The sequence below is a fragment of the Microcebus murinus genome, chromosome 14 (genome assembly GCF_040939455.1).
Source record: "Microcebus murinus isolate Inina chromosome 14, M.murinus_Inina_mat1.0, whole genome shotgun sequence".
Classification (NCBI taxonomy): domain Eukaryota; kingdom Metazoa; phylum Chordata; class Mammalia; order Primates; family Cheirogaleidae; genus Microcebus; species Microcebus murinus.
In genome coordinates, this window is record NC_134117.1 from 64,209,332 (window position 1) to 64,232,384 (window position 23,053).

At 40.2% G+C, this 23,053-nt stretch overlaps 1 protein-coding gene and 1 pseudogene across 7 annotated transcripts in view; both read left to right on the plus strand.

The window, feature by feature from the left end:
- NRG3 (neuregulin 3) overlaps nucleotides 1-23,053 on the plus strand; it is a 1,059,991-nt gene that overhangs the window by 850,731 nt on the left and 186,207 nt on the right. The window lies entirely within an intron of this gene.
- Nucleotides 7,028-21,873, plus strand: LOC142875622 (hsp90 co-chaperone Cdc37-like; annotated as a pseudogene).

Sequence of the window (23,053 nt, forward strand, 5' to 3'; positions counted from 1 at the left end):
AGGAGAGGACAGGAAGAGCAGGAAAACAGATCTTGTTCAATTCCATACAAAGTTATTACAAGTTCTTATAAGGTAAAGAATAAAAGCAGAATGACACAGACAAGGAAAGCATGCCAGAATGCTGGTCCCAAAACAAATGAAAACTATAACTAATGATTTTTTTTAAATAGCCAAAATCAATTAAGAAGCTCTGAAATTAAGAACTAGAAAAACTCTGAAAAGAGGCAATTAAAAATATTAAGACCTAAAAAGAGAAGTAACAGGACAAATCTAGGGAAGAAAATGAACATTTTTTTAAAATCAGCCCTCATGTTCATCCCATTGCGTTTCACGCTGTTATTCTGGAATTTCTTCCTCCTAATTCTCCAGCTACGTCTTCCTGCTCTAATTCAGGCTTCTCTCCATTGTTGCCACAGAAATGGGACATTTCCTACGGCTTTCCCTTGGCCACATCTTTCAGGTGACTCCACCCAATGGCTGCAGAAACTTCTAAACCTTAAAAAAAAACTTAAATGAGGCTGCGTTCCAAAGATGCCACTCAATTCTTGACCTGTGAGACACACACATGACTGTCCAGCTGCTTTGGAGTATCTCTCTGGCATCTCAGGCTGATCATGTCCAAAGTCACCTACTTAGCACCTACCTAGTGCTCATGTCTACCCTCTGTCTGAAATTCCATAATTTCGAAAACAGTGCTTCTTTTCTCTCAATTCAGATGCATAACTCCCAAAGCATCGATCACTGTTCTCTTCCCTGGCATGGTCTTTTTGTTGTTGTTGTTTTCCAAGACAGGGTTTTATTCTGTTACCCAGGCTGGAGTACAATGGCATCGTCATAGCTCACTACAGCAGCTTCAAAATTCTGGGCTCAGGGGATCCTCCTGCCTCAGTCTCCTGAGTAGCTGATACTATAGGCACGTGCCACCAAGCCCAGCTAATTTGTTCTTTCTGTTTTTAGTAGAGATGGGTCTCGCTACATTACTCAGGCTGGTCTCAAACTCCTGGGCTCAAGTGATCTGCCCGCCTAAGCCTTCCAAAGTGCTAGAATTACAGGCCTGAGCCACCATATCTGACCTGTCCTGCTCATTTAATCAAATATTCTTGTTTGCTCATGTCTGCCTCCAAAGTGTCTCTCAAATCTGCCCCGTCCCTAAACTCCCCACCACCACTCTCCAGCTCCATGCCTCACTCTGACATAGCCCCTTGCAGTAACTTCTTTGCCTGTTCTGACTTCATTCTGTCTCATCAGCAAGCAATGCTGTGCAGCCTGGCCACAATTACTAAGTTGGGACTTGTCCTCCAGGGGGGCCATTCATGTCAACAACAATGTGAATGTTGCCACCTGAAGTCTTGCTTGTGCCCTAGTTCTGCCTTCTCCAGGGCAATAGATTCTCCACGTAGTTTTAGTCTCAGTACAATCAAAGGAATTAAGTTTTAAACAACTCAAGTCAAATGAATTCACAATTCAATAGCTAGTAAAATAATCATGACTACATTAAAATGTCTCAAAATGGTGCTAAAATGGTTCAAAATGTCACCCTCTAAAAGTGTGTTGCTATTTACAGTTCTTTCAATACTATTTTATATACATGAGATAACATCTTTAAGAACCTGCTTGAAAAAATGTGCAATACCATTTTCCTCTTACTCACAGCACATTGTACCCTAATATTCCTAACATCACAGGAACCATTCAGCTCAGTGCTGGCCAGTATACACGGTGAGTTGTAGCACTGGGTAAACGAAACAATCCTTCAAGACCCCTCTGTACCAATGCAGAAGAAAGAGAAAAGAAAAAAATAATTTAATTTTGAGAAAGCATTATCAGATATATATATATATATATATGTGTGTGTGTGTGTGTGCGTGTGTGTGTGTATATATATATACACACATATATATTATATAAATATGTATATATATATATGTGTGTATATATATATATATATAGTGGCACAAAAGAGACTATAAACTCTCAACAGAAATCCACACAAATATATACGGTAGTCAAGGAAAGAACAATGAAAACTCCTCTTACCTCCTTGAGAGATAAATGGATGCACCTGTTATTGTTTGCTGTATACTTGTGAGGGACCACTGAGCTAATTTGCAGGTTTACAGTTCCAAGGGGTAAAAGGCCAGAAAACTTGAACTTTAAAATCCAAAGGGCTGTCCTTTTTTGGAGCTTATTATGTTTCAAAAACACACCATAAAGTAGGGGAAGGTGAGTAAGTAGCCATTTCCCTCCTCAAAGAAAATTTCACCATTTATTTTTATGATAGCAACTATAATCACTTGTAACAACAACAACAAAACCCAGATCAGTTAAAAACTGGAAGTACAATCACAAAGAGGTCTCAGAACATCCACATGACTCATTGTACCATGTGTACTGAGAGTCACTGGCCTACAGAGATATGGTCAATTTTTCTTTGCATGGTATATGATTTTATTTATATGACATTCTGAGAAAGAATGTTGTGGGAACAGAAACCAGAAAAGAGTTGCCAAGGACCAGGGTAGCAGGAAAGGTTGACTGCAATGTGCCATGTGAAAATTTGGGGGAGTAATAGATTAATGACTATATACATTTATTAATGCTCACAGATTTGTGCACTAACAAAGGTCATTTTTTCCGCAGTTTTTAATTTAAAAAGTGTAAAAACTCAAATGAAGCAAAAAAATAATAAAAATAATATTTAGGCATATTTTTGCCATAAGATCCCAAGATTCCACTCCTAGGTATTTACTCATGATATATAAAGATATGTGTCCCAAAACACTATTATAATAATGGTCATAGCAGTTTTACTCAAACTAGCAAAATATAGAAACATCTCAGATGTCCATCTACAGGAGAATATAAACAAACCGGTGTATTCATACAATGAATACCATCAGAAAAATATATTAATATATAAACTAAACTACTGATACATGGCACAAGATGGATGGCTCTCACAGACATGCTGAGAGAAAGAATAGGGATATAAAAGAATGATTCCATTGATGCGAATGATATCACTGTATGATTCCATTTATATAAAGTTCTAGAACAGGCAAGACTACACCATAGTTAAGAGAAAAAAGGTTGCCTGTGTGGGTGAGAGGGGAGAGACTGAGAAGGTGTGCAGGGAGTTTCTGGGGTATTGACAATGTTCTGTATCTTGATAGAATCACGCATTCCCTGGGTGTGTGCATTTGTCAAAACTTCGCATGCTACATTTAAAATGTGCACATTTTAATTGTAAGTAAATATTAATAATTTTTTGAGTGTGGATTTTAAGGACTTTTATAATCCGGCACCAACTTCACTTTTAGTCACGTTTCCCACTGCTACACCCGTACCTCGTTCCCCTTGGGGTTTAGAGCAGGACTGGTGGGGCCGGAGTCGTCTGGAAAGCAGGGAGCCGTGGGCCGCACAGGGGCAAGGCAGGTGCCTGGGGGAGGCCCAAGGATCGTATTAATAGGATGATTTGATGCCAATCATCATTCTGGTGGTGGAATTATATGATACAGAAGAGCATTACAGAGCGTGTAGACAGGCAGCCTGCCAATAATTTGTCAAGTACCTGCTATTTGCCAGGGGATAGGTCAGCCCCAAGAACAGAGTTAATCAGCATCAGAAAGTTCTATCAAAAGATGCTGAGACTTAATTGGTGGGGCCGTGTTTCTTGAGAAGAGTTCTGGTGTGTAGAAAGTAAGGGTGGTAAAGACATTAGGCCCAATATAAGAGAAACCTTTCTGAAACCTTGCCACGTGGGAGACAGTCTTCTGAAAAATGCAGCAGAGCCTGGGAAGACTTATTGACCATGCTGATGGGTGAGTCACGCACCAGACCCGCCAGTGGACTCTGGGGTTTCTAGGTCTCTAGGGGCCCTTCTAATCCAAGAAGCCAAGGGAGATATTGGAGCAGACGGCGTCTCCGTGCAGGACGCTGGGCTAAGAGGACAGTGAAAGGGGCAGACAAACTGGGCTGTTTCTACTGGCTGCCCCAAGACTTATTCCCTACAACGTAGGTATTCCTTCTTTTCCCCAGCAAGAAAAGTGATTTCATTCAGAAAAGTGATTTCTATGAACTTTTTGACTTCCTCTCTTCCCACGGTCCTGGCTCCATGTAGGGGCAGGTGCCCACAGATAGAGAGCTGGGTTCTTCTGCAGGACACACTTGGACTTCCTGGCCACATCTGGATTGGGCCCTCAACTTCAATGCTTTCCTTGAGGATCGTGCCTTTGGCATTTCAGCCAGTCTCTGTCTTGGGCTTGGAAGTTATTTCTCTGTCTCCTATCACTCCTTCTACTGATTAGCAGTGTCTGTTAGCCCATTACTGACAGCTAAAACTGCATTGGCAAATTATTTGAAAATCGAGTTGACATTAGTAAAATTTTTCTATCAGTGTTCCAGGTTTCTATATCTTCACTTTCCTGGGGAATGGAGAGGCATATTGTACATTTGGTTATGATTTTGCCAAGTTTCTCCTGTCATTTTTGGTTTTAACAAGGGGGCAAGACCCTGGTTAATTATTATAACTTAATTATTTTTATCTATAGACAGGAAAGGGAAGCATACTCGACCACTAACTCTGACTTGGCTTGATGTTTAAACATTCCAATAATGGGTACCATTCATTCATTCAACAAATATTGAACTTTGTTTTATGGTAATTCACTGCTAGATTTTATGGGGAATGAGAATACACATATTGCATGTTGAGAGCATTTCCTGGCATTTAGTAGATGCTCAATTAATGTCAGTATTCTTTCTGTTGATGATGACAAAAATAATGAAAATGGCACATATATTGCTACTAAAGTCTATTTTCTGCATCATGATGTTTTGAAGTTATGGGAGATTAGCAAGGAGACTGCAAAGCACCAAATAAGATACTAATATCAAAAGTGAGAGATCAAAGAGTCTCAAATGCTAGTTAAGGAGAGGATTTTAAATGTGACTAGGTGTTGCCCAGTTTGAATTTTCACATCACTTAAGGGTGACCCGAAGCAGAGTCCAAAACCTTAGATTTGATGTGGCTGGATAACTGGTGCCCAGGGGAACTGGGGGCATAGTGGGGCTGGAAAGGATGTTATCTGAGAGATCCTAAAACTGGGCTTAACCAAGGGGAAGAGATTTAGGGGAGCTAGAAGGTGGGAAAGACTTGCATAGATCTTTATGAAATGGGAGAAGCAAGGATATGGAGATAAATGGGCATTATGTTCAGAGGGAGAAATAGTGGAATAAGATACAGTGAAAGCAACAAAGGTATTTCCAAAGACTGAGCTTTGGGATACAGAGCATATGCTGGAACATTGCCATATGCAGAAAACGGTGTGCTCTGATAGAGGAAAGTTGCTCTTCACAGATGTGGCCACTGTGTGTATGTACATATTTTAAGCCACTTACATGTGTCAGTCTAACCACCATGTTTGATGACGTAATTTGGAGAAATGTATGCATGGTGTTGGGATCAGTCTGCATTGGGGATTAGAGCACAGGGCTGAAATAGAAATGGAAACTTATAGCTGCAGTGGTGACTCCATCAGCTTCCTTAGATGCTGGCAAGACAGTATTAGAAAACTATCTTTGTTTTTCTTTGTGCCTTCAAAAAAAAAAGCTGACACATTCCAAGTGGAATGTGTCATTAAGGCCATTAGCAGATTGCCTAGCCCTCCAACAATGAATTATAGCCGTCAAGCCGTGGCGTTATAGAAGTGAGGGTTAATCATTGTGTCACTGGTATCCACAGAGTTCATAATTTTAGACTTTGTGCAAATGGAAAATTGTAATCTTCAACTGTCTTTTGCCAGGCTACTGAGTGTCAGCACCGAGTCCAATATGACAGATATGTTGCTGATGAAAAGCTTATTTACCTGGGGCAAACGGGGCTTATCTTTTAAGACACTGTTTGAAGAATGCACAGAATTTCTTGGGAGAGGAATATTCTGGAGGATGGATATGCTCACATGCCCTGTGGCATTTGTTTTCTCCATGTAATGTCCGTGTGATGTGATGGCAAGTTCAGATTATCTGTTCCAACAGACACAGTCAATTTAACACTCTATATGATTCATTGTGACTACATGCTTTGCTTTCTTTGAATTCCTTCAAATTACCGAAGTCTCTAGTATGTAAGCTGCTTTGATCGGTTTTCATTTTAAGAATATGAGGGAAGCATCTCTTACAAAAAATTTAGGGAAATTCCATCATTAGATATACATTTAACTTTTTTTAATTAGCAATAACGATAGCTTGTTAGTAGTAACAATGCTCTGGGTAAAAGCATGGGCTGAATCCACTAGAGGTACTTACTCTGAATTTTTTTAACCAAATTCCCTTTACTCAATATCTTATTGAGATCAGATATATTTAAAGAATGTTTGATTAGGTGTTAGGAAAGTGGGTGATAAGAGAGATCACTCACAACAGATAGAGGAGGCCTTGGTTTGTTGCCACAAATGAGTAGCATCTTGGATAAACATAAATATCTGGAAGTCAGTAAATGGGGTATGCAGTAACAGAAGATGGATGCGCAAAAGAGTTAAAAATATTTCATACTTTATAAATCAGCCTGATGCTAGCCTACATGATCTAACTTCTCTGAAAACAAATACACTGTTCAAGGTGATCGAATTGCTAAACCCAGATGTAATGGACTAAAAATCTTAAAAACTAAAAAGTACAGCAACTGCTCAGAATCTTGCATACCCTTATCAATTTGTGGTACTTACAACTCAGACATGTTGATTCCAAGACAGAAGCATATATCCGTGAAATCCTGACTATGTAAAACATCAGGGTTAATGTAGAAGAGATGGACCATCCACGGGGCAGTATTTTCCAACTGCCTGTCTATTTTGGGATTTGGTGGAATCCTCACAGCAATCCTCTGAGCTAACACAAAGATCCGTTTCGTGGTGTAGGAAGCCATGGTTTAAAGAATATCAAAGAAACTGTTTGAGGCCGTGGGAATCTTAAGTGGGGAATCTGGCATTCAAACAGAGCTCTGTGAGGACCCCCACACTTCCTCTAAATGGCTGCACCTCCAGGAAAGGCACCTGTGTTGGATGGATGTAGAGCAATCCAGGAATTTTGTTGTAGTGTGACAGGGAAATTAGAGAGAACTTGAGATGTGGGTATGGGGGTTGGTTTAGAACTTTATTTGGGAAATGTACAGTCAGTATCCTTGTAAATTGCCTTAAATGTTTCTGCACTTATTTGCGTGGGACTCTATATGGCAGGGTAGATAGGGAAATCTGATTACCCATCCATCTCCTGATAAATCGGTGAAGACAACTGCATCAACAAAGGTATGCTTATTCCATCTTTGTTGAAGGGCACATTTTTTTAAAAATCAAATGTTAGTTCAATAGTATGTATAAATCTCAGAAATCTTGTTATTTGCAATTATCATTATTCACAGTAAAGCATTTCGTTTTCTTACTTTCCTTTTATTTTTGCACATTTATGAGAGATTCAGAATCTTTGAAACCTCTTGAAGAACACTGAGGATGAACCACGGAGGGGCGCTGATGGGGGGGCCTGTGGAGTTACTTTAGTATGGAGGAACAAATGTGGGTTTTCAAGTCAGACGCATCTATGTTGAAGCATAAATACTCACTAGTGTGTGACCATGGACATGCCCTATAAACTGTCCACCCTTTCATTCCTTGAGCTAGCAAATGGAGGCAACGATACCTTCTCACAGGATTGTGGTGAGAATTAAATGAGATAATGGATGCAAAAGCATTTAGTTTGGTAATTTGGACACGCTGTAGTTTTCCCCTTATCCATGGTTTTGCTTTCTGTGGTTTTAGTTACCCACAGTCAACCACAGTGCAAAAATATTAAATGGAAAATTCCAGACAGAAACAATTCATAAGTTTTCAATAACATGCTGTTCTGTAGCGTGAGATGAAATCTCTCACCTTCCTGCCCCTTCCCCCTGACCAGCATTCCCATGCTATGCACCCACCATCTGCCAGCTGGCCACATGGCAGCACTCTCGGCTACCAGATCCACAGTTTGTCAGTGCTTGTGTTCGATTAACCCTTTTTGACTTAATAATGGCCCCCAAGTGCAAGAGTAGTGATGTCGGCCATTCAGACCTGCTGAAGAGAAGCTGTAAAGTGTTTCCTTTGAGCGAAAAGTCGAAAGTTCTTGAATTAATGAGGAAAGACAAAAATCGTATGCTGCAGTTGCCAAGATCTATGGTAAGAATGAATCTTCTATCTGTGAAATTGTGAAGAAGGCACAAGAAATTTGTGCTAGTTTTGCTGCCGCACCTCAAACTGCAGAAGTTACAGCCATAGTGTGTGATAAGTGCTTGGTTAAGTTAGAAAAGCCATTAAATTTGTGAGTGGAAGATACGAACAGGAACGTGTTCCACTGTGACAGCCACCAGGTTCAGTACTATCTGCAGTTTCAGGCATCCGCTGGAGGACTCGGTACATATCCACAGCTAATAAGAGGGAACTGCTGTAGTAAGTGCATAGTAAATGCTAGCTACAAAATCACTGCCATTATTGTTGCTACAATCACACATGGAAAAGTCATTTACCCTCTCCAAGCCTCAGATTCCAATCTTTTAAAGTAAGGCTTAAATGAGAAAGCAAAAGTGAAGCACTTGCCAGAACGCAAAGCCTTCATAAATGCGAATCACTCTTCTCCATTCATTTTCATCCAGACGCTCCTGTGTTGCCAGTTAACTGCCCTTGTCTAGGCTGGGAATGCAGGCAGTCAAAATTAATGCTCTTTTCCAGAGCCTCGGCATTTCAGCATGGTCTGTCAGTGTCCCGGGAAGCTACATATTCTCAAATTTCCCTTCTCGGACTAGAGGACTTACCAAGTGTGGAAACTTTGATCCTTCGTCTAATTAGGTATCAATTAGCTCCCTGCTATAGGAAATGCACCGCCTTATTGGGGTTAGAGCATCCCAACTATATTGAAGTCAATCGTGTAACTTTCATTAGCTTCTCATGGAACTCACTGTCTTGATTTAGTCATTGCCATTCACAACATGATATGCACTCGAATCCCCCAGTGATCTTGGGAAATGAAGCTTCAGTTTCAGGAGGTCGGGACTGAAGCTGGAGATTCTGAATTTCTAAGGTCTCAGATGAGGGTGACACAGCAAGACCACACTTTAAGTGGTTAAGTCTCAGGGTCCTTGCTAATGTGTGATAGTTAATGAGCCCACACCTTATTTAGACTATAGCTTTGACCAGCAGATATCATCAGACATTCCTTTCAAGTCTCATATCTTCCACTCTCAGCTCTTGTCTTGATTTTTCAGCATTTCTCCCTTTAAATGTGAATGCGCTTAAAGTAAAAAACTGCTCCTCAAATAAGTCCTTTTGATCTTGCCTCTACTACCTTTGTCTGTCTGTGTTTGGGGTTTTATTTTTCTACTTAATACTCTTCCTTCATTCTCATCCTTGCAAACTCCTACTCATCCTTCCAGATCCAGTTCGCATCTTGCTTTCTCTGTCTGGGTTCCCTGGCTTTTCTACCCCAGCAGACACAGCACATTCTTTCCTTCGCTTGCACTCCTGGTGCATTGCACACACACAGGAGCTCAGCAATTGTCCTTTTCTTTAGTAATTTTTTTTCCCCCTCTATTTTATACTTTTAACTCTACAAGGGAATTTTAGATTCATTTCTGATGTTGTTATCTGATGTTGTTTTGGCAGACACTAGACACTCAAAAGAAATTAGGAGGCTGCAGGTATAACAGCAGAACAAGAGAGTCTGTTGGAGGCAGACAGGCCTGGATTTGACTTCTTGCCTCCTGGCCACCCCCCCCCCCATGATCAATCTGAAGTTAAACAAGTGGTTTAGCCTCACTTGGCTTCTATTTCTTTACCTATGAAAATTAAAATGTTCACCTTTCTTTACAAGACTGCTATGAGGATTAAACAAGGTAACATCTGTGTCTCCTTTAGCCCTAGTGCCTGACAGCGTAGTCAATAAATGTTAATATTGGGGTGTACTAATATTACTATTATTATTGGATTGTTGTGAGAATTACCTCAAATAACATAAATAAATATTAGAATGCAATCCTCCCTTTTCTACATTAGAATGAGCGAGTTAATGTTCTATTTCTTTTATCATGGGATCACAGCATACAATTTTGTTATAGGATTATTAAATTTTCATAGCATTAGGACTATCTAAATAAATAAAAGTGACACGTACAAATGCTTTTCACATATTAGGGCCTTTAAATATATTTTTGACTTAGTCTTGAGAAAACTCCCTTTGAACAACACTCTGTACATTTAAACAACTTTGCAACTGAGAGTATTTGCTATTTCCAAGGTCAAACATTTACTATCATACTTAATTTGCAAATCGGGACACATATTTTGCTGTGCCTGCTGTTCTTTCTCACTGTTGTTATTAACATCATGCCAAAATCCCCTCTGATCTGTCTGGCCCAAGAGTTGCCTGAGATGTTCTGCCCTCCTTGTATCTCGCTCTTTGCAGTCGAGATAAATGGATTAAGAACACCAAATAAGAGAAGCACGTCAAGTGGAGAAGACAGTCACTGTCCATGGAGTTGCCTGCATTGATTGCAATTTGAATGCATGAAGACTTCTATCCCGGGAGTGTGAAAAAGGAATCATTGATAAAATGCCCAGGAAGTCTCTCAAAGAAACTAATTAATGGCATTATTAGTTTAAGCACAGCAAAGATTATTGAAAAGTTTCCTGTTACTCAAAATACTTTGGAAAGTAAATTATGATTACCTTGGATACTGTGCTTTAATGAATCTTCCATTGATTTCCTGTATGTTTACAGAGAGGTTTTAGGCTTTATTTTCAACAGTTTACCCAGCACTTGGAGGAGAGAGCCCTATCAGCACGAGAAAAGGAAAGAATTGTTTTCTGCTCTTGGATGTCGTCAAGCAAAAACCAGAAAGTGGAGTTCCACAGTCTAGTCTCCAGCACCGCAGCCACCAGAGCCCCTGCGGGCTGGGCCACCGAGGCAAGACGGGGGACTACAGCGTGCGGGACCCCATCGAGGTGTCTGAGGAAGAGGACGAGACGCACCCCAACATCCAAACGGCCAGCCTTTTCCACCAGCGGCACCAGGCTCCGGTGGAGCACGTGGAGCAGTTCCAGGAGGAGAAGGAGGAAGTGCACAGGGGCTGCTGCGAGTGGCAGCGCAAGGTGGCCGAGTGGCAGCGCAAGCCGATGGAGCTGGCGGTGGCCGAGGGCTGCAAGGCGGAGCTGGAGCGGCTGCGGGCCGGGCCGAGGCGCAGCAGCTGCGCAGGGAGGAGCGGGGCTGGGAGCAGAAGCTGGCGGAGATGCACAAGGAGAGGAGCGGGCCCTGGCACGTGGACACGCTCCGCACAGACGGCTTCAGCGACTGCATAGTTCATATCAAGCCCGAGAAGGCGGAGGAGGACTCGGAGGAGGCGAGAGAGCAAAAATACAGATGCTTGTGGAAAAGTGCAAAGAAACAGATCGAGGTCGCTGGGACCACAGTCAGAAGCCCGCGTCAAGGCCGGGCGCGGTGGCTCACGCCTGTAATCCTAGCTCTCTGGGAGGCCGGCGGGCGGATTGCTCGAAGTCAGGAGTTCGAAACCAGCCTGAGCAAGAGCAAGACCCCGTCTCTACTATAAATAGAAAGAAATTAATTGGCTAACTAACATATATAGAAAATAATTAGCCGGGCAAGGTGGCGCATGCCTGTAGTCCCAGCTACTCGGGAGGCTGAGGCAGAAGGATTGCTTGAGCCCAGGAGTCTGAGGTTGCTGTGAGCTAGGCTGACGCCACAGCACTCACTCTAGCCTGGGCAACAGAGTGAGACTCTGTCTCAAAAAAAAAAAAAAAAGAAGTACGTGTCAGACAACGTCCGCCTGGTTTGCTAGGAGACAGCCAGTTACCTGGTCATCTGGTGCGTTGACCTGGAGGTGGAGGAGAAACGTGCACCCATGGAGCAAGTGGCCCACCAGACCATCGTTGTGCAGTTGACGTGCAGCCTTGAGCTGACTGAGAGCCTGAAGGTGGACCCCAGGCCTGCTTCCGGCAGTTCTTCCCGAAGATTAAGACGCTGACCACCAGTACATGGAGGGCTGCAATGATGAACTAGAAGCCTTCAAGGAGCGTGTGCGGGTGGGGCCAAACTGCGCATGGGGGAGTATGAGGAGGAAGGCCATGGAGGAGTATGAGGAGGAAGGCCATGGAGGAGTATGAGGAGGAAGGCCATGGAGGAGTATGAGGAGGAAGGCCATGGAGGAGTATGAGGAGGAAGGCCATGGAGGAGTATGAGGAGGAAGGCCATGGAGGAGTATGAGGAGGAAGGCCATGGGGGAGTATGAGGAGGAAGACCATGGAGGAGTATGAGGAGGAAGACCATGGGGGAGTATGAGGAGGAAGGCCATGGAGGAGTATGAGGTGTAGGAGCAAGAAGCGGCTGGGCCCTGGTGGCCTGGACCCAGTTGAAGTCTATGAGTCCCTCCCTGAGGAACTCCAAAAGTGCTTCGACTTGAAGGACGGACAGATGCGGCAAGATGCCATCAGCAAGATGGACCCCACCAACGCCAAGTACCACATGCAGCGCTGTATCGACTCTGGCCTCTGGGTCCCCAACTCAAAGTCCAGTGAGGCCAAGGACGGGGAGGATGCAGGTCCCGGGACCCACTGCTGGAAGCCAAGCCAGGCGATGACGAGGATGCCAACGCGTCAACTGCCCCAGCTGCCACCTGCCTGCCTGCAGGCCCCCGCGCACCCCTTTTCAGAAGACAAAAATAGGTACCATCTCCCCAGCTCCTGGCTTCCTCCGGTTTTGCTGTTCCCCCCAGTTCAGGGGGCTGTCCCTGTCCCCACACCACCGCCCTGTTCCCCAGCACTCATCTGAGTCTTTGCTTCAAGTCAAGGGACTGCCTGCAGTCACCTGCCCCACGTCAGCATTATGCCAAATGCCCGGAGGTCCACGGAGGGACTGAGGTCCCCAGACTGGTCCACCAGGTGGCGGGGACAGTCCCTAGCCAAGGGGCTTACTCCTGTCACTGGGCTCTGTTTTCACTGTTCATCTGCTGTCTGAGTCTTCTATCTGGTAAGTGGCAGTGGTCTTCCAATAATGGATTTCAGATGTCCAAGAAAAAAACAAACAAACAAAAAAACCCTGAAACTAAGGAAAGAGATACCAGAGTCTGGTCTGACTGTCTGTCTGTCTCTTTCTCTCTCTCTCCTCCTCTCTCTCCCCTGCCCTCCCTGTTTTCTTCCCTGTCTCCTCTTCCATCCTTCCCTTGCTCCCTCCCCTGTCCTTTCCTTCCTTCTTTTCTTTCCTTCTTCACCCCTCCTACCCGTATCCCTCCATCCTCTCCTTCTCCTCCTTTTTCTTCTTTTATAAGTTAAAAGGATGGAAAACATCCCTAGCTTAGTGGTTTCACTGTCCCTAAGAACTCTAAGTTTTGGTGAAGCGTTCTTTATTTGAAGATAGACCCTCACCTATGTAAAAATCAAATTCACTGGTTGTGTGGCCTGGGACAAGTCCTTTCAAACCTGACCTCAGTATCCTCATTACAAACTAGAAGTCACACCTTCACCTTAGCTCAGTGCTGCGAAATCCAGGAAACCCAGTGGCATTCTCAAAATCACTGTCATAAAGAACATTTTTGTGATCTTCAGAGGCCTAGAGATATTTTTCCATTTTTAGATGTACATAGAGAAAGGTGCATAAAAACACGTGCACATTTTTAATGAATAAGCATAAAGAACCAAGGTCAAGAACATCCACCGCACTTCAGGCCATCCTCCTTACCTGACCACACCTAAGCATCCTCTATTGCATTGCCTCCCCCTCACTATGGAGGTAGCTGCTCTCCTGAATGTTGTGCTAGCTATTCCCCTCCTTGTTCTATTTGCTTTCTATTTAATCATCTTTTTTTTTTTTACCAACTACTTGTGCATTACTAAACAATTTAGGTACGTTTCCAGTTCCCCCTCCCCTCTCTCTCTCTTTTGAAGTTTTATGTATGAAATCATACCCTACACATCCTCGCTTTTATGAAACATTAGCTTTTCAGACTCATTCATATTTTAGCTTTCACTAGAGTTATTTTTGCTATGTAGAGTTCTGTTGTAAAATATATATCACAAGTTATTTATTTGCTCCGTAGTTTGGACATTGGAGTTGTCTGGCTATGATGAACGATTCTTCTGTGAAACGTCCTGTATATGTGTCCTGCCATGCATCCAGAGCTGCTCTAGAATACACACCTAGAAATGATCTGGCTGAGCTAAAGGGGAACGGGGGTGGTTGGTGTGTTAGACAGTGCCACAATTTTGACTTAAGTGGTCACAGCAGTTGACATTTCCATCTGTATGTATCCTTAACAACAGATAGTATTTTGGACTTTTCAACTCTGCCACTTGGCTACATACATAAACGTATTTTGTTTGGGATTTAATTTACATTCTCCTTACTGTATTTTTTTACATGTTCTGGCCATTTGAATTTCAAGTCTTTTGACATTTTGCTTTCTGGTTGCCAGCCTTTTCTTTATTGATTTATAATACTTACATGTTTGAAATATTTTTCTCCTATGTGTTTGTGTTGGAAATGTCTTCCCAACCTGTGATTTGTGCCTTTGCTTGGTTTATAATGCTTTTTGATAAACGAGATTATGGATTTTAATGTAAGTTTTACCTATTTTTCCTTTATTTGGGGGAGGTTATATCTTGTACAAGAAATCTCCTCCACGAATTTCTGAAAATATACTCCTTTATTATGTTCAAAAATATAATAGCTTTGCCTTCATAGTTAGATCTTAAACCCACCTTGAATTGAATTTTCTAGTTGAACAAGTTGTAACAGTCATGTCCAATTAGGAGACAGAGATCTCACCAGTTTTTTTTTTTTTTGAAATAATTTAATATAAAGGATTGTTAGCAGGATGTAAAATTAGGTAAGTGGAAAGGCAAAACAAAGAACCTTGAATTATCATGGAGTTAGCTACTACAGAAAGCAACTATTATATGTTTGTCTCATGGTATAGCTGGGGAAATAAAGGGAGAGGTGGACATTATTAACATTTATTAGCTTAGAGAAGGGGACCCAAGCTCTAGAACGCAGGCCTGGGAAGCAGAGGCGCTGCTCAACTGGTCTTGTCTGGTGTCTCCGAGCTAAGAGGAGGAGACTGGCCAGCCAGAGCCAGATCTCTGAGTCAGGTGTAATGAGGTTCTGCAAGTGGTGGGAAAAACTACAGGCTGCATTCAATGGTTGCCATGGAGAGGAGCTGCCTCCGTGGAGGTGACACTTGCAGGGACTCACAGGAACAGAAAGCAGGCAGGAAGCCAGCAAGAAGCCACCATTTTGAGCTTCTGTAGCCTCCTATCTGTCTCTTCATTTTAGTGAAACCACCTTGCACAACAAGATCCCCCAGGAGTGGCCCAGAAAACATCTCCAGGTGAAAAGCATATCATACCAGCCAATCGGGGGGCTCACCTCATTTAATCCTGCTTGTTTTTCCCCTTGTCAGTGATCACAGTTTTATGCTGCTGATATTCCAGTGTCAGAAAACGGTTGTGTTCTAGTTGTGTACAGCGGGGAAGGTAGTTCAGGTCCCAGTTAATCTGACTTGGCGGAAAGCAAAGTGACATGATTGTGTCTTTGTTTCTATTCGGTTTTTACTTCTCTAGTGGTTTGTAAATTTTACATTTAAAAAATTCTTTTAGTGGAGCAATTTCCCGACTTATATTTTGTCATATATTTTAATTTTATCTTATTTTTAACTGAAGCGCAATGTTTATAGTTTGCTTTAATGAGATTTTGCTTGCGGCACACTCTTTCATTTGTTTGTTTGTACAGATATATCTTTATTTGCTCATTCTTAAAAGACAATTTCAATGGATATAGCTTTCTAGCCAGTGAAAAAAGCCAAGGAGTTTTATTTTCTATTTTCTTCAGAATGGTGAAGATAGTCTATTCTTTTCTGCCTTTCATAATACATCTTGTTTGAATTTCTTTATTTCTTACCTAGAATATTTTAGCTTCCTGAATCTGTGATTATTTCACCATTTCTGGAATTTCTCATCCATTGTGTCTTCAGCTATTACCTCCATTTTATTCCTTTTTGCCTCTCTTATGGGGACTTTGAATTCATGTTAAGTGTTCACTTTCATGTCTCTTACCTGTCTTTTGTTCATTTCACCATGTTATTTTATCTCTGCTACATTCTAGAAAAATCCTATTATTTATTCCCAGGTTACTACATATCTCTTTAGCTATTTTCATTCGGTATAAATCCTATCCATTTTTTTAATCTTTTTTTTTTTCCACTCAAGAAATTATAGAGTGAGGGGAAACTGGTGCTTTCCCCTGAAAGTTCACTGAAAGATCAACTCACAATTAAGGCAGACGAATAAGGGAAAGGTTTCTTTACCATGCACATGGAAAGAATCACAGAGTGATTACTCAATATCCTGATAGGATTCAGATATTTTTATATATCTGAATTATATTCCCTTTTAGAAGGGAAGGGGATATGAGGAGTAAAGGTAATTCTGTTTAGGGGGAACAAATGGTGCTGGGGAGAATAAATGGATGGGGAACAGACTGATTTGTAAAAGCTTCTTAGCAAATTAAATTAACCTGAGAAACAGGTATTATATTTAAATGATTTGGGCCAGGTCTGGTTGTATTGTTGATCCTCCTTCCTGTAATGTATTGAGGTAACAGGAAGAGGAAGGGAAGTCCATTTTTTTGGTTTATGCAGAGAGAGGGCAAGCCTCTTCGAAGGGCCTGTTAATCTGTAAGAGCATCTAATTCAAACTATTCATTATATTCAAATACGGTATATTTGAATACGTAAATATTCATCATAGTCATATTTTGGAGTGAAATTTCCTGAGCTCCTTCATCATGCTGTGTCACACACAGATATTTTCTAGCTTGACTTTTCTTCCTTAAAATATATAGCAATAGGCATTAACAATCATGTCTGATATAGGAAAACTATTTTTGGCTGTTGGTTCTTATTTATGGAGATTTGTTTTCTTGTATATTTTATTAATTTATGCTGCTGATTTTCCTTGAAAATTATTTGTGTGAATCTTTTTGTAGCCTTAAAGTACTTGTGAGAACATTTGTATTTGTCTATTTAATGCCTGGGTGTCTTAAGGGCCTGCAAGTCCATAAATTCATGTTTTGAGACTAATTGGACCACTTAGGTGAATTTGAGCCACATACATACTATAAAAGGATTTGAGGTTATGCCTTTTCAAGGATTTTTATTTTCTTATTCAGTACCACCACAGTTTTTCTTGCTATTTCCTGAAGGTTGGGAATGATATTTTTGGTTTTGTTTTATTTTTCTGGTTAATCTTTATCCCAAATTTGTAGCTCTTTTAAGGTCTAGCTTTCTTTTGGAGAGACTGCACTTAGAGTCCCCTGTGAGAGTGGGCCTTGACCATCCAAACCCAAGTTCAGTTTTGCTGTGATGGGTAAGCACAGAAGTGTCTTCAGCCTTCTGTTTTCTACTTGATGTAATCTCGTTTACATAGATGTTGGCCTGATAAGTCCTTGTTATCATTTCTGCTCTTCAGTGCTTCTAAGAAGACTTTTAATGTATATTTCACTTAATTTAATACTAATAATTTTTTCTAATATTCTCAATGCAAGGATTAATCCAAATTGAGAAGCTCACATTACCCCCTAAAACAGAAGTTCTGAGATATACTGTCATGTGATATGGCTTCTGTGCTTAAGATCTATACTTCCATATTTTGACAAGTAAATTACTTTTATTTGACACTTCTTACTTTTTTAACAAACAGTTATCTTAATGATTGGAAATAAGGTTTTTACTCAGATAATTTCATAAAAGTTATTGTTTGAAACTGTATCTTTTCAGGGTGCTTGTATCAACCACATCTTAGTGTGAGTGTGCAACTAAGTTTCTTTCTAAATAGTTAATGAGCGGTTTTTAATTTTTTTCTTAAGCTTTGGCTTTGGAATATCACTCCTGAGTTATATGAATATTCAACTTGTGTTTATTTATTTTTTTTTATTTCAGCATATTATGGGGCTACAAATGTTAAGGTTACGTAAATTAGCTTATTTTTATGAAGCAGATGAATTTGTAAATACAAGTAATAGGAGTATTATAATAAGTTTGAGCTGTTCACAAAGATCTGATTTCCTACAGAAGGAGGCTGAGGTCTCATCTGTTCTGTAAAGGTTAATCATCTGTGTCAAGCGTGGGGTTAACAGCAATTTTCAGAGTCTTTATGATAACCTATGTTGACCAACAAGATAGTCCATCATCAGTGTTCTTATTGAAGAGGTTGGACTCACTTGAGGGATCTCAGAGTTTCACTCTGAGTGGTCCACTGTTATACTTTGGAGATGTCAACAGCATCCTGTTCAAACAAACGTTTTGTCTTCTTTAGAGTATAGAAATGATATGCATGATGATGTTAATATAAACTATAGTAATACTTAACCAAGTTCAGATGACTGTAAGGTTTTGTGAAGAGGTAGGGTACCCTGCCTACTGGGTTCTAATTTAAGTGCTGGTTGGTGAGTCCTTGGAGAACAAAAAGCAAGACCCTTGTCTTAATGGTATTACTGCCATCCTAGTGGAAGAAAAATTGATAAACAAATAAGTGGTACATAAAACATTTGCTGAGATCCATTCACGCTATGGATAAAACTGTAGAAACTGTAGAAAACAATAATGAAGGGCACTTCAGTGAAGACTCACATGTGTGCTGATATTTAGGGTGAGATGTGAACATGACAAACATCAACAATTGGAAAACCCAGGGAGACAGAATAGGAGAAGGAGTAACTTCTACCTGCGTCTGTTGGGGGAAAGAGAGGAACCTGTTCTAGGAATGGACCAAAGGGCAATGAATTTAAGGGGTAATGAGTGAGAAGCTAATTGGCTTGAAGGAGAGATGTGGCATTGCCAGATCACACAGCCCCTGGGAAGAAATCTGTCAGAAGGTGAGAGGAGGATGGAGAATGGAAGCAGAAGTTCCAGTTCAGTGGTTAATATATTAGAGTACGAAAGAGTTGGTTTGGTCTTGACCAATGTGGTCTCCATGGAGATATTTCTGATGAGCTTATGACTTGGGAAACATTGGCTGAGCAACCTGAACCTCGGGGTGAAATTATAGAGATGGTCCTGTACTCTCTAAATTTATTTTCAGATTAAATGCTCTTAACTGAGTGAACCATATGCACGTGGGCACAGGCCTGCTCCAAAGATTTCTGAGTTTGGACCAAAGCTTTTCATATGTCACTGCTATTGCTAAAGATTTTTTATTCTTAAGTTTTTCCCCTGAAAATTTTATTCTGAAATATCCACTAAGAATGAGGGGAAAAAGTTGTTCTAGGGAGATTTTATCTAATCTCATTAATAGTTTCTTTGGTGATTTCTTACCAACATTTAAATAGTAGATCTTTACTCATTCTCCTCTGTTGCTAGAGAAACATTTGTTTTGTTATACAGAGAAAATGGGTGGGTCTTGTCATGGGAGAAGGCAAATGACACTTCAGGGAAACATCCACTATGGCCTTTAAGCAGCATAAAAGCCGAAGAGGTTTGAGTGCCTCGTGAAGGTTCATTGACACCTCCTATTATAAACATGACTTATAAGTATTTTTAACTATGTTGATGACAGTTCAGGCCGGAATTATGCCATGTTGTCTGAATACTTAGATAAGACACTGTAATTTTTATGTCTTTCATTTATGATCATGTTACATGCTTGACTTTTTAATTTAGTTTTTGCTATTTTTATAAAAATGTATACCAAAGACAAAAATCTTGACCTCATTCCCACATGACATATTAGTAGAGGGTGTACAATGTAGCAGGCAATGAGGTTGGTTCAGGGAACCTCAGGGACCTAGAGACTGCTGTAGGAAAAGAAGCTGATGTCTACCCCACCTAAATCCAAACCTGACGATTGCTTAAGACTTTTCAAAGTGTTTCTTTCTACAAAAGGCATTCATTTCAATGTGTTAGTTCGCATTTCTGAGAGGTTTTTAGGGGTTGTTATATGTCATCAGCATATAAATGCAGAGTGGCTAAACAGAAGAAAAGAGAATGCTTAAGGAACTGAGGCAGCGGCAGGGACATCTAGAGATGTAATGGCAATGGCAGTCTGAGGGGGGTTCTGGAATCAGGGCATGCAATTTAGGCAAGGCCCATGTTCCTCCTCAGCTTTGGTCATGAGTGTCTCTAATAGGGCCTGTTGTAGGAAAGTCTAACCAATCATGTGGAGAAGCCTCAAGACCTCATCTGCTCATGACATCTTGCATTCTTATTCAGCCTACATGCTAATAATGCCATTTTGAAACATATCTACTCATTTTCTACATACACTTGAAAGACTCACACCCTCAGTTTACTTCAACTCTTTCCAGCTTTCATTTGATGGAATCATGGCTTTCCACCCGTTGTTTGCTGCCAAAGCCCTAATTGGTTGTTGGACAGAAATGTCATGGGAGGAAGTCACCATCTCAATATGACTTTTTAACCTCTTGCTTTTCCAAATGTTTTCAGTATCCTTCCAGCAAATTCTTTCCCTCTGATCATGTTCTACTTATAAATGATATATCTGCCAAAGTACATAAAAAGAGAAATGTTATAAAAATGGAATGACATTTAATTCTTTTGACTTATTTAGCGACATCTTGACTTATTTATTTTTATCGCACTTTAGACATAATAATCATCGTATCTTCAATAAGGTTGATTTGAATTAGTTTCAAGCACTCAGCAAGGGGAACTTATGGTCATTTAACACCTACCTTGTGCCTAGAGATTTACTAACACTATCTCATAACCTCTCAGCAACAGGATGAGCAAAGTACTCTTACCCAAATCCCCCTCAATAAAGCTGGGAGGCTTGCAGGAGTCCAAGTGATATAATTATATGGATGAGAGCTAGGATTTGAACGCATATCTGTGGGACTACAATGTAATTTTCTTTATCCTTGAAACTTAAAGTGTGATCCAAGGCCAGCAGCATTAGTATCACCTGGGAGCTTGTTAGAGACAGAGAATCTCAAGTGTCACCCAGACCAAACTGCATCAGAATCTTTATTTTAATAAGATCCCCTGATGAATCCTGTGACATTAAAGACCGAGAAAGACTGATTTATGCACCGTTTCTCCGAAGCAAGGTACTTTTTTCCCTTTGACTGCTTCCTGTTTTTTCTCTTACGTGACTTCAAAGACAGTCCTGTGGCATATTTTAAAATAATTTTTTTTTTGTTTTCTCACAAAACACATCTAAATTTTGCTGGAACAGTCCAACATCTCATAGTATTATTTGCACTCGTTGAACTACTTGTACTCATTATTTACAAATTATTTTTCTTTCTTTACTTAAACCGTCTTTTCTCACAGACAATTCTTTTCCTTCTTTGTCTCCCAACATCTACAACTATTTTCTCCAACAAATTGACTCCCTTTATCATAAGGTGGCAGATGTAGCTGTTGTTATCCTGTTTTGTGTTGTGAAGGAGGAACATTTATGGTTAATTCATAGATTCTGCACATATTATTTCCATCTCATTTTTCACGTTTCTTGAATAATTGGTTATATATACCCCTTGAGCAAGTTTATTTGTGAATATGTGCTAAAAAATAAAGCACAATATTCAAGTGACTATTTTGAATAAGTACCTTGTAGTTTCCCTTTTTATTTTAATGATTTCTAGCTGGTATAATACACTTTTTAGTTATGCTGGGTATCACATACTTAAATCTGAATGATGCAATGATGCATTAAGGTCAATTTATTAAATGTTTCAGAAAATAAATATCCAAATGAATTTAAATTAAGTAAAGAAGACTAATTGCACTCTGCCATTACAAATTATTATTTTGGGGCGTCAACATGACATGATATGATTGACTATATATATTTTTTCTTTTAATTTTAGGGTAGTCTTGTGATATAAATGTGTGAGTTCTTTAATCATATATGTGGTTTACTTTTTTAGATAGCCTTAGTATGAGAAAATCTCTCCAATGAAACTTTTATTCTTCAGAAATGTTTCGTTAGTTTTTCTGAAACAACAAAACCTTTAGCTATTCATGATTAGTAGAATTGCACATGATTCGTGTTTAAAATCCAACTCAGAATTTAGAGAACTAAGGTTATCTCAAAATTATAACTTCATTCATTCGGTAGTGATTTATTGATCGATTGTTTTTCACCACTCTTAAAAAAAGATGATGAAAAAATATATATTCTCTGCTCTATGGAGGTAACAATATTATGGTGAAACCCTCATATAAACACTAAAATTACTGCATGATGGGGTCAGTGCTGTAGTGTTTTCTGCTGCACAGGATAGGTGCTATTAATATTTGGCATGAGCCTTGAGGAGTAATGGCAGATAAATGGGCTTAGTATTGTAGGCAAAGAAATGAGAAATGCTGGCATGTGGCTGGAGCAGTAGCTAAGAAGAGGCAATGGTAGAAGATGAAGCAGGAAAGGGGGCTGAAGCCAGTTCAAGTTAACACATACATCATGCAAAGAAGAAGGGAATAGCTATGAGAAGCCATTAGAGAGCACCTACAGTATATTCCATATATATTTAGTACTTGACATGCGCTAATCATTGTGCTAGCAAATGTATATGTCATTTCTAATTCTCAATTTCAATTGTGTATATGAAGGAGAAAAAAACTGGGAGTCTCATGCTACGTTATACAAAGTAGAAGATGAGGGATTTGAACCAAAGATACTATTTTCAACACTAATTCCTCTTCTTGTTAATCTTAAAATATAGCGCTTTTATAAGAAATATAAATTATATATGTAAAATATGATAAAAGTAACATTTTTCTTCCCATCTACCCAATTTAAAAAATATTTGAACATAAAAACATCCTTGAGGCCAGCCATGTGGCCCCCTGAGATCTCAGTACCCTCCAGGGGACAAATAGCATACTGAAGTTTGTACATACTCCTCCATAATACAGTATGTTTCATGACATAAGATCTAATATAAATAGTGTAATACTGAATATATATTTTGGTGATTTAAAAAACATTTAACCCTATATTCATGA